Here is a 6,328-nt window from a genome sequence, read left to right on the forward strand (position 1 = left end):
TACTCTCTGGCACAAGATGATCCAGGTGCATCTTGTATATTCCCTGTTCCAGTCCTACAATCAACACTGCTTTAGCTACATCCTACAAATGCTAATGTGTTATGTTTTCACTGTCATTTAATTCAGAATATCTTCTAATTTCCATTATTACTTCTTCTTTAATTGATCGATTATTTAGAAGTATGGTACTCAGTTGCTAAATACATGGAGTTTTCCTAATTATCTTATTGATTTCTAATTTAATTCCACCATAATCAGAGAACATAGTCTATGTGATGTCAATCTGGTTTGGGTTTTTTTTTTTGGGGGGGGGGTGTTGTTGTTAAATGATCCTCTATTAAAATATTTTTCCTTTGTAGTTCTGAACTAGCTGGGCATTCCACTACACCACTACTGATGTCATCTGTGATGTCATGAGGGTGGCGGCCATCAGCATTGCAGCTCGAAGACTAGGCAGTCCTCAGGATCTCTTTAATGGTTTCAGAGAGTTCTCTAGCTAAAGATTGGTGCCACATCTGTTGGGCAATGTTGACAATCTCATCAAAAGTGGTATTTCTACTGGGCTTGATGTTTTTCTGCTTCTTTCTGTCTCTTGGCAGTTTCTCGAGAGCTTTGCTAATCAGGGCAGAGGCAGAAAGTACCACTTCAATCTGGATTTGTCCTGTTCTGAATGGTCAGTTCCAATCACTGGTAACCTTGGTGATGTCATCACCAACCTTTCTCGGAGATAGACCCAGGGAGCTGATCTTGGGGGTCAGGGTAGATGTGGCATCACTTCCCCACTGGTACACCTCACTTATACAACTTTAATCTCATTAGGGTCAAACTTAGGCTTGCATAGTGGAGGCAGCTGGTGTTGGGTGAACCTAGATTCCAGACGACCAAAGACAGTTGCAACTTTGCCTCCTCCCAGCCAAAAGCCAAAAAGCTATGATGTCAATCTTTTAAATTTAAGGCTTGCTTTATGGCCCGGCTTATGATGTATCCTGGTAAATACAACATGTGCCCTTGAAAAAGAATGTATAATCTATAAATAGCAATTTTTATTCTATAACTAGCAATTCAGTGTAATATTCTACAAATAGCAATTCAAAGTGGTTAAGACTGTTGTTTAAATCTTCAGTGTTGTGCTGAATTTTTTAGTTTCATTTTATCAATTGCTGGGGAGAGGTGATAAAATCACCTACAACTGTGGAATTGTCTATTTCTCTTTTTAATTTCATCAATTTTGCTTCATATATCTTGACTCTTTGTTATTAGGCATATATACATTTACAAGTAAAGTCATGGTGAAATGACCATACTTAATCATTGTGAAATGTTTCTTTTTGACTCTAGTAATACTCTTTGTCTTGAATTCTCCTTTTTCTGATATTAATATAGACACCTCAGCTCTCCTATACTTACTGCTCATATTTACTTTCAACATATCTGTGTCTTAATATAATATAAAATTAAGTGTGTCTCTTGTAGACAACATATAGTTGGATCTTGTTTTCTTCAATATGATTATCTCTGCCTTTTAAGTGGAGTGTTTTAATCCATTAGTATTTAATGTAATTATTGGTATGGTTGAATTTGGAGCTAACATTTAGATTTGTTTTTTATATGTTCCCCCTGGTTTTTGTTTTGTTTTCTTTTGCTCTACTGTTCCTCCATTCCTATTTTTTTATTGTTTCGACTTTTTTTAAGATTTAATTTTAATTTTCCTATTGGCTTTTTAGCTTTTCTTCTTTGCATTATTTTTAGTGCTTGCCCTAGGAATTATAATACACATCCTTAATTTTTTTTTACAAAATGCTTCCAGTAAACATGGCTCCATTTCACACAAATTACAAAAACCTCACAACTGTGTTGATCCATATTCCTTCACCCTATCTCAGCCTTTGTGTTGTAGTTGATATGTAGAAAGAGATTTCCTTTGGTATTTCTTACAGTACATGTTTGCTTATGGTTAATTCTCTTTCATCTGAAAATACCTTTACTTAACCTTGATTTGTTTGTTTGTTTGTTTTTTTTTACATTTATTTTTGAGACAGAGAGAGACAGAGCATGAACGGGGGAGGGGCAGAGAGAGAGGGAGACACAGAATCGGAAACAGGCTCCAGGCTCTGAGCCATCAGCCCAGAGCCCGACACGGGGCTCGAACTCACGGACCGCGAGATCGTGACCTGGCTGAAGTCGGACACTTAACCGACTGCGCCACCCAGGTGCCCCGATTTGCTTTTTTTTAAAGAATATAAATGCTCTATTAACAAACACAGATCATCACTGTGGGCCAAGTGGTTGACCCAGACATGCAGGACACAGCCACAAGTTTAGCTCAGCCTCCGAGCCTCTTGCTCTGACTCCAGTAGGGTGAACATGTCACCCTTGCACACAGGGCCTTTCACATCGAAGTTGGTGGAGTGGTTCATGTCATCCAATGAACTCCACACACACCTGCATGCACTGTCCCTGTGAGCTGGTCCTGCCCAGCACTTTGGTGATCCTGGCCAACTTGATGGACTGCACACAGTTTGTGTCCATGAGGGCTGCTTGGCAGCAGTCGCATGGAGAGCTAACCTTGATTCTTGTAGAATATTTTCACTGGAGTGAATTCTGGGTTGACAGTTTTTCCTTTCTGTACTTTAAAGATACTCTACTCTTGGGGGCGCCAGGGTGGCTCAGTCAGTTAAGCGACCGACTGGCTCAGGTCATGATCTTGCTGTTTCCAAGTTTGAGCCCAGTGTCTGACAGCTCAGAGCCTGGAGCCTGTTTCAGATTCTGTGTCTCCCTCTCTCTCTCTGCCCCACACCCATTCGAGCTCTGTCTCTCTCTCAAAACTAAATAAACATTAAAAAAAATTTAAAGATACTCTACTCTTCCAACTTCCTTGGTTTTTAATGGCAAATATGTCATTTTTCTTTTGCTGCCTTCAAGATTTACTCTTTATCTTTGACTTTTAACAGTTTGACTATTAAAGTCAAATTAATAGACACTATGGAGTATTAAGTCCACTAATTTCTAATATTGTATTTTTCAGTACTAAAGTTTCCACTTACAGTTTTTTTTAAAGAATTTCTCTTTCTCTGCTGAGATTTCTTATCTTTTCATTCATCATGAGAATATTTTCTTTTACTTCATTGAGAATAATTATAATTGCCATTTTTAAATCCTTTTGTTCTACTTCCAATATCTGGGTCATCTCATCTTGGGGTCATTTTCAGATTTGCTTTCCTCTCAAGAATGTGTTCCACATTCATGATTTTTTGTATGTCAGATAAATTTGGGTTGTATCCTGGTCACTGTAAATGCTTATGGAATGTTATGGAAAATCTTGATTCTGGTTTTTTTTTTTTTTCCTTTGATAATAACCACTAACTCTGTTTCTTGGGTGACAGGTCCTGTGTCTGTTCAAGTATTTTTTTTTCTCTAACTGAATCGCTATCAGTCTGTTCTGTAAATGTATGGTTTGAAGAGCCATTAAGAGGTATGGGTTGTCAGAATTTGGGATTCTCTTTTTGGCTCTTTTCCTTCCATTATTCCTCCACTCTCTTCAGCAGCCACAATTTCTCTGGTTTCAATTTCCTGGTTTCTCACCCCAGAAAAATTCCAGCATTTCCACAAGTACCCTACCACCTCCAGCATCACATCACTGCACTTGGCCCCAGGGAAAAAGCCACAAAAATGAGAAATTACTTTGGAAAAACTCCCCTCCTCTGAGAATGTATTTCCCTGAAGAGTCTGTCTGCTTCTGTTGACTCTCTATTGCCTCACATAGCAGCCTTTTTTTTTCTTTTTTTGCTACTTGTCCAGATTTTTAGTTGATTTTTATAGAAGACTCAGTCTGGTAAGATCTTACTCTGTCTTACTAGAAGCAGAAATTCCGAGATATTTTAAGGAACAAATATCATGTTACTCCTTTGCTAAAATCTCATAAACATCTTATCATTGCTCTTACAGCAAAATCCGAAGTATTTAGTGTGCCCTTCAGTTAGGCTCCAGAGCAAAAATTCCCAAGTGGAATTTTAATGACAGTTTAATAAAGAGACTGTTTACAAAAGTTACAGGAACAAAAAGGGAGATTGAGGCACTCAAGACTAGCAAAAGTAGGAAGGCATTGTGATTGCTAGGTTTTAATGGGCAGAGTGAACAAAGGGTGTTACTAAAATCAATAAAATTGGGGCTGTGGAAGTGGGGCCACCCAACAGAAATTATTGTTATAAGCTACTGCCAGAACCTTAGCACCCAAGCAGGGAGAGAGTAGGAGAAGAAATGTCATGCCTCCTTTCCCCTATGTTCTCTGATCTCCTACTCATGCTTCCATTGCCCAGACCCAACTGGAAGTCAGCCAGGTAGCCCAGTGATGCAGTTTTTAGTGTTTAGCCTCTGGGTCTGCAAAGCAGGGCAGGGAAGGACCTGCTCTAGCCCATGCTTACCAGTGTTGTTCCCTCCAACACACCGGTACTAGACATCTTTCAGTTCCTCAAATAACTCTCTTCCACCCTTTGTCACATGATGTTCCCTCTATGAATGTTCTTCCCCCTCCCTCTCTGTCAACTTCACTGCTGTTCAGCCTCCTGTTGTCAGCTTGCGCCTAAATCCCTCAGGGAGCTCTTTTTATGACGCCCCAGACTACATAATGACTCCTTTTTATATATTCCTAAAGCTCCCTGTACTTCTCTTACAACACCATGCTCATTAGTGACTAATTAGTAATGTGTTATAATTTAATTATTTCTCTAACATCTGCCTTCCTTAAGAAACTGTGGGCTCAAGGAGAGCAGGAGTGATTTCTATTTTGCTCACCAATCTATCTGCAGTGCTTGTAGAGGTTCTAGCACATGTAGTCCTCAATCAGCATATGTGGATTGAATAACAACATGTCTGTCTTTTGCTGGAATATGAGTGAGCTGACTGTGTACTATTAATTTCTGAATCCCTTTCTCCTAGCACAGTGCCTACCATAAAATATGTCCTCAATAAATGTGATTATATATATTCATAAATAAATAAAACCATTTATATTTTAAACCTTTACCACACTTAAAGTAATGAGTTCTAATAATTGAATGCTTACTGTGGAAGCAGCCCTATGCTTAATTTCTCTTTAAATTGCCTCTTTAAAGCTTTGGAGGCTGTCTTCCTGGTCCCCAGTTTTATGATTTTCAGATTTAATAACCACACCTATGTCTACCTCTCTACCATGTTTTTGCAGAATGTATTTCTCCTACCTCACACACACTTGACTTTCCAGATAAAAAGAGCCTCATCTCTGTAACCTCTTTACACTTGGTCAGACCTAAGCCCCTAGAATACTTTATTCCTTTCTTTTAGAATTTCTCAATGTCTCATGTATTATTGATCAGTGAAGATTAGAAATGCCCATAGCACTGGGTTCTTGCTTCAGAGAAAGTGGGACTTTCTCTTTTTTTCCAGTCTTTGTCATGATGAGCTAGTCAATCAAGTCCTTGGAGAGTCAGTTTCTTCATCTATAAAATAGAAGCAATATCTTGTGTGTCGATTATGCATTGTTGAGTACAAACCACCCAAAAGCTTTAGTGGCTTAAAACAACCATTTTATTTGCTCATGATTCTGTGAGTCAGCCATTGGGTTGGGTTCAGTTGGTGGTTCTTCTACTGTTCTTCCTGGGGTCACTCATGCACCTGCCATCAGCTGGCAGATTAGCTGGGGGCTGATTGGTGGAGGACCCTCGACTGGGACAACCTGTTTCTGTGCTATGAAGTCTCATCCTCCATAGACAGGTCCTGGCTTCTTCACATGATAGTATAAGAGTTCCCAGCAACAAGAGTAGGCAAAACCCTAATGCATAAGCACTTTTCAAGCTTACGTTTGCATCACATTTACTAATATCCCATTGGCCAAAGCAAGTCATAAGGCCAAACCCAGAATCATTGTCACAGGGGCTACACAAAGACATAGATACAGGAAGAATGACTCACTGGGGACGATTACTGTAACGATCTACCACACTTGTTTACTTCAGAGAGCTAAGGATGAAATGAGATGATACTGGCACACCACAATCTACAATGAAAGTTATTAGTTTATCAATGTATGTAATTCCATCATTTAAATTTTATTTGTTGTATCTGGAGGTCTTTTGATGTCCCCTATGAAATTCAAGCCCCTTTGGAATGATGTTAAGGATTAAATTGTATTCCCTCAAAAGGCATTTTGAAGTTCTAACTCCCCCAGTACCTCAGAATGGGGCCTTATTTGGAATAGGGTCATTGAGGATGTAATTAGTTAAGATAAGATCATATTGGAGTAAAGTATGCCCTTATAAAGTGTCCTTATGAGAGGATGGGCATGTAAAGACAC

The 6,328-nt window shown here is 39.1% G+C and overlaps 2 pseudogenes; both read right to left on the reverse strand.

Moving 5' to 3' along the window:
- Positions 1–278: 278 nt before the first annotated feature.
- On the reverse strand, positions 279–1,414 carry LOC125164743 (60S ribosomal protein L12-like; annotated as a pseudogene).
- A 904-nt stretch (positions 1,415–2,318) lies between these two features.
- LOC125164744 (40S ribosomal protein S28-like) lies at positions 2,319–2,529 on the reverse strand (annotated as a pseudogene).
- Between the last annotated feature and the right edge of the window lie 3,799 nt (positions 2,530–6,328).

The sequence above is a fragment of the Prionailurus viverrinus genome, chromosome B1, assembly GCF_022837055.1.
Source record: "Prionailurus viverrinus isolate Anna chromosome B1, UM_Priviv_1.0, whole genome shotgun sequence".
Lineage (NCBI taxonomy): Eukaryota > Metazoa > Chordata > Mammalia > Carnivora > Felidae > Prionailurus > Prionailurus viverrinus.